Below are 6021 nucleotides of genomic sequence, written 5' to 3' on the forward strand. Positions count from 1 at the left end.
GATGAGGAGGGAGCACTGACGAGGAGCCTCCACATGCCAACGTGCTGCCTACAGCCTGCTTGGCTCACTGTCAGGACTGGGGAAAGGCAGGATCAGGGAGCAAGTCTGCCTTCCCCTGGGCATCAGGTGAGGCCCTGGCACAGGGCTGGCACTGCTCAGTGACATCCCTGGTTTTCCAGAGGCAGCAGCAGGAGCAGGCAGGAGCAGCAGGCAGGGGTGGGGCATCAGCCAGCAGTGATTGATGCTCTCCAGACGCAGCTGGCACCTCCAGAACGCTGTCCCTGGGCTGCAGCCCTGCTCCCCCACGGCTTTGGGGGGCTCAGGGCACACTGGGGCAGTGCCTGGTGCCAGGAGGCACAGCTGATGGGGAAGGAGAGGAGCCCCCTGTTCCCCCAGCTGTGCTGGGCTGGGGGGCTTCCAGGGAGCCATGCGGGGTTTGGGTGTGCCCGAGGGGACCGTGCCCTGTCACCTGCGGGCCCAGGGCTCAGGCTGGGTGTGCCCAGCCCTGGGGGCACGGCAGGAGCTCCATGCGGTCCCTGGCAGGGCTGGAGCCCCACTGGGGCTGGCACAGGCAGCTCCTGCTCTTTCCTTTGCTCTTTTGCAGGTGGCACTGCCTTTTTGTGTTTCTGACATGATTGCACCGATGTAACAACACTGACGAGGCTTTTTTTGACAGTGCTTCCTGCTTGTGCTGATGGCTCTCCACCCCCTCACTGCAGATGGGTTTAGGCTGCTCGGATCTGGGCATGATGCTCGGGAGGAATCCCTGGAAGGGCTGCACTCTGCTTGCCAGCCCAGCCCTGCCCTTTCTGGGCCACATGGGCTCCCTGCTGCCAGCACAGGAGCCAGGTTTCCAGAGGTCCTTTTGTCCTTGATACCCAGAGAGTGACCCTATTGCTTCCCCAATCCTTTCTGGTCCCTGTCTCTCCTTGCTGCCCTAGCCCTGGTGCTGCTCAGCTCTGGCATGTCCACGTGCTGGGTGTGTGCTGCCCTTCGTGTTCCTGCTGGGCTGCAGTGACCCAGCACAGAGGTTTCCACAGTGCTGTTGAAGTTCCTCTCAGGATACCAGGACATTCCCTGTTCCCTGATGTACCCCAGGGCACACTGAGGTCCAGCAGCTGGGGAAAGGGGCTGTGAGCAAAGTCTGCTCGTGGCACCAGCCCAGGGATGCAGCACTGAGGACTGGTCTCCCCTGGCCAGGACCTCTGGCACCTGGGCACAGTGGGATGTGGTTTCTGCTTCCCAGTAGATGACTGGGAATGTGGGGCAGTAGCAAACCCTCTCCTCACTGCTCAGCCTGGCTCCTGCAGGCTGCAAAATCAGGTCCCATCCCTGGCTGATCCTCAGCTTTGTGCCATGGATGCTGATGGAGCCACAGCAGAGGGGAAGAGGGAAGGAGTGGGCAGGGGAAGGGTGCTGCTCCTTCAGGGCTCAGAAAGGCAGTGCAGTGATGCCAGAGAGCTGCTCACAGCTCCAGCCTGGGCTGCACAGGCAGGTCTTGGAAGTTTGGGGACACTCAAGCTCCAGCCTGCTTCCAGGTGAGCGGCTCAGGAGCTGGGATGGCAGCTGGGCCACTGCTCCTGCAGGCTCCTCCCCAGAGCTACCCCGGGAGCAGGGACAGGCTCAGGGCAGCTGAGACATCTGGAGAGAGGTGACACTGTGAGCAGGGGCAGGATGCCAGGAGCTTGTCAGCCCTCCCCAGCTCATCCCTGTGCTGCCATCCCTGCTCCTGCACTGCCCCAGGCTGCCAGGGTGCACAGCTGGGTCCCCACACTGACTCTGCAGCCACTCCCCTCCAGAGAGCTCCTGTGAGGATGTGCCAGCCTGCTCAGGATGGTGGCACAACATCTGCTGCACACCACATCCAGCTCAGCAGGTCCTGGAATGGGGGATGTGCCCCAGCAGAGCCTTGCCAAGGAGCTGTGCCAGCTGCTGGGCTGGGCAGGGCTATGAAAATGGGTTAAGATCTGGGTTATGAGAGTGGGGGAAGCAGAATCTGGCCAAAAGCTTGTCTGCTGTGAAGTTCAAAAGCTCAGGCTAAAATCATAGATTCAAAGAGTATCCTGAGTTGGAACAGACCCCCAGGGATCATTGAATCCTACTCCTGGTCCTGCCCAGGGCATCCCAACAATCCCATGAGCCTGGGAGTGCTGATCCTCATCTCATGAGGAAATGAAGACCTCGGGGGGGGAGTGAAGCAGCAAATACTGGGGGTTCCACTTAGCACCCAGCAAATGACAAAACTTTGAACTTTTAACCCTGAAAGAAACAGAAGGCTGTTCCCAGCTCCAACTGAAATCTGTAAATGGGATGCAGAGTCAGAATTGAGGTCGTGTGAGTGCTGGCACCTCCACATATATCTGGGCGTGTAGCACTCTGCTTCCAGGAACCAGAACCTGCTTTTGTCAAGACTCCTGCACCCACACAACGCTCTTCTTCCTGTCCTTCTCCCAGCTTTACCAGGCTTTCCTTGATTCCTGCTGCATCCTCTCTCACTGCTCCCTCCAATCCTCCCTGGAGCTCCTGGGGTTAACACAGAAATAACAAATGCACCATTTGCTTGTGATTTCTGTGGGTTTAATGTTTAGGCATTTGTTCTATGTGGTGTCTCTTAGTTTGGGTTGCACTTAGCAGTCTTGGTGATAAGATAAAAAAATCTTTATGTGGGATTTTCTAAGTTTAGAGAAACCCAAACACTACGAGACATGAAAGACAGGCTGAGAGAAGCGCTGGTGGCTTGGCTGGAGGCCTCCATACTCAGATCCTCATCTGCTTTCCTTCCTTACCATCCTCTAGCATATCCCTCCTCACTGCCTCTCCTGTTCCCACCTCAGCTCCCCATCCATCCCTTCCCTCCCTGGTTTTCTGCTTCCCCTGTCTCAAGTTTGGCCTGAGCTGACAGCTGAGGGCAGAGAAGGAAAGGTAAATATCAGCCTTGCTCTTGAATCAAAGAGGGGCTTCCTAAAGCTCCAAGGAAAACAAAGACTTCCTTGGAAGTCTGGATCCTCCCTCCTCCCTGCAATATCTCCAAGAAATGCTGGTTCCAGGTGTCCCTCCTGAGGCACAGCCAGGGAGGTCCCCCTGTCCCCTGGCTCCTTCCCACTGCTGCTGCCAGCAAACCCTGTGAGACCCAGCAGCCCCCAGCCTCTCCTGGGCCACCGTGGTTGGAAGCTGCAGGTATCCAGAAATCCCAGCACTCTCAGGGCCCTCTGTTCCTCTCCATGGGTCCCATTCCCTCCCTCAGGTCCCTTCCCACAGCCAAGCACAGGATCCTCTCCAGGTGGAGGAACCTCCTCCTCCTCCTCACCTTCACCTTCTCTCTGTACCCTGCTCCCTGCATCATCTCTTTTGGAAACCCAGTGGTGCATCAGTGGTGGAGCCAACTTTTAGGGACTCAAAGCTTTCCCAAGGCACTGAGGTCATGGCAGAACCGTGCAGGAGCCTCTGGTGAAGTCCAGCAGAAGCTGGGATAAATCCCTCCTGACCTGAGGAGTCAGGCAGGTTCTGCAGGGTGTGGTTGCTCTGCCGTGCTTGTTTGAGACACCCTGACCTGAAAGGAAGAGCAGCAAAAGTTGTTTTGCTGTCCTTTGTTGCACCTTCCCCTCTCAGCACCAGGCTGAGACAGGACCAAGACAGCAGGACACCTCTGTGGGGCTGAGGAAAACCACGGAGCCTGTGGGCAGTCTGGAGCTTTGCAGCCCCCCAAGGTTAGGGGAGAGGGGCACCAAAGGGAGGCCATCTAAGGCAGGATCCCCTGGGAGCTGCAGGCTGGGAGCACCCCCTGTCTCAGAGGCCTGCTGGTGCCCAGTCTGGGTGTCCAGCCCACTAATTTACGTTCATTAACGCTCATTAAGGTGCATCCATCTCCTGGGAACCCGGCCCTGAGCATGCCCTGCTCCCCCAGGCTGTGCCAACAGCAGACCTGCCCCAGCCCCCGGAGGATCTCTGTGGTGCTTTCCCTTTTCCCAGTGCCAGGAGCCTGCCCAGCCCTCCCTCATCCATCAGCCCGTGCAGGGTCAGAGGGAGCAGCAACTCAGAGTGTGCCAGGAGAGCTGAGGGGAGCAGAGCCCTCAGGAGAGGAGGCAAAGCGGGAGGAGCAGCTCTGCCCGGGCAGTGCCAGGGGATGGTGCCCAGCTCGCAGCAGCTGTGCCCAGGACACGTCTCTGACGTTGGCTCCCAGCTCCCAGCCCCTCCAAAGGGTCTGGCTGGGTGAGAGTTTTGTGTTCCAGCCAAGGGAATTCGTGCTGCAGCACCTACTGAATGTAAAGCTGAGGCTGAGGCCCCAGCTCGCTTCCCCATCTGTGCTTGGGGGTCTCCACCAGGAAAAGAGGACAGGAGACATAACTCTGCCTCCCTTTAAAGTCCCCTCTGAGCTGTGCAAACCCTGCCTGTTCACAGCCCATATCCTAAGGGAGCAGCTCCTCTTCCCAGGGCTGTGTGCCAAAGCAGGTGCTGGCCGTGCCTGGGGCCATGGCCAGGGCAGTGGGTTCCTGGCTGGAATGCTGGGATGGAGCCTGCAGCACCCTCGGGAGAAGGCTGCAGCCTCCTCAGAGAAGGCAAACTGGCAGGAAATGACAGGAATTCCAGGAGCAGCCCCGTTTGGATCATGGCCATGTCGGAGCAGCTATCAAAGCTGTCAGGAAACAGGGAAGAGTTAAATATGAGACATGAATGGGAGTCCAGAGGGAGAGGGAAAACAGAGGGAAAGGGGAGAGAGGCAGAGCGCCAGACGGGGCTGTCAGAGGGGTTCCTGTGCCGTGGGGGTGCAGTGCCAGGGCCAGACAGAGACTGGAGAGGTGGGAGGGTCCAGGTGGGAGCCAGGAGGTGCCAGGCCAGGGCTGGCCAGGCCCGTTGTTCCCTTGGCACCCAGCCATGTCTCAGTGACATTTGCTGGGCTTTTTCTGTGAATCTCTGCGTCATTGCAGGGAGGGGGAGGATGCCCTGGGTGAGAAGCCAAGGAGAGGAATTTCCTTGTCCTGGGTGTGAGGGCAGCAGGAATGGGTAAGCTCTGCCCTGGGATGGATCATGAGCCAGGGAAGTAAATCTGGGCTGGGAGGCAAAGGGATGTGGGGGACAGAGTCCTGTGTGTCCCCTGCAGAGCCCTGGGTCAGAGAGCAGAGCATGAAGCTTTCTTCAGACAGCTGGAGGGGGGTTCCTGTTTGCAGCCGTGGCCTTTAATCCCTGTGGTACCAGCTGGAGGACAGCACAGCAGGGAACAGCAATCCTGGGAGCCTCTGGAACACTCTGGAAACAATTCCCTAGCACAGGTGGACAAGAACACAATGAGGGGAAATGCTGTGATGGGTCTGACACCTAAAATCTTGGAAGAACTGGTGGGGAGTGTGAAGGATGAGGGGCAGCCTTGGCTGGAGAGAGCGCAGCTGAGAGTCCTGAGAGAATGGAGCAGAGCAAAAAGCAGGATCACAAACCCAGGCTCAGGAGAGCAGACTTCAGCCTCCTGAGGGATCTGCTTGGAAGAGTCCCACAGGATGCAATCCTGGAGAGAAAAGGGGTCCAGGAGCCACAATTCATTGTCAAGGATCAACTCCTCCACTGCACCCTGACAAGCAGGAAATCTAGCAAAGGCAGCAGGGAATTGAACAAGGAATCCAAGGACACTGTGTGAATACAAATCCGGGTGTGCTGGGATGGGGTCAGGACAGCCAAAGCCCATCTAGAGCTGGGTCTGGCAGGCAGCAAGAGAAGCAGCAAGAAAAGCAAGCAAGAAAGGCAGCAAGAGAAGCAGCAAGAAAGGCTTCTGCAGCTCCACCAGTGGCTGTGAAGGACGTGGAGGGACTGGAGCAGCTCTGCTGTGGAGAAAGCTGAGGGAGCTGGGACTGCTCAGCCTGGAGCAAAGCAGGCTTTTGAGGGACCTTATTGATGGATATAAATAACTGAAGCTGGGTGAGAAGGGGACAGAGCCAGGCTCTTTCCAGTGGTGCCCAGCATGAGGACAAAAGGCAACAGACACAAAGTGAAATACAGAAAATCCTTCCCAAACATCAGAAAGAGCCATTTTAC

Source organism: Haemorhous mexicanus, chromosome 18, assembly GCF_027477595.1.
Source record: "Haemorhous mexicanus isolate bHaeMex1 chromosome 18, bHaeMex1.pri, whole genome shotgun sequence".
NCBI lineage: Eukaryota > Metazoa > Chordata > Aves > Passeriformes > Fringillidae > Haemorhous > Haemorhous mexicanus.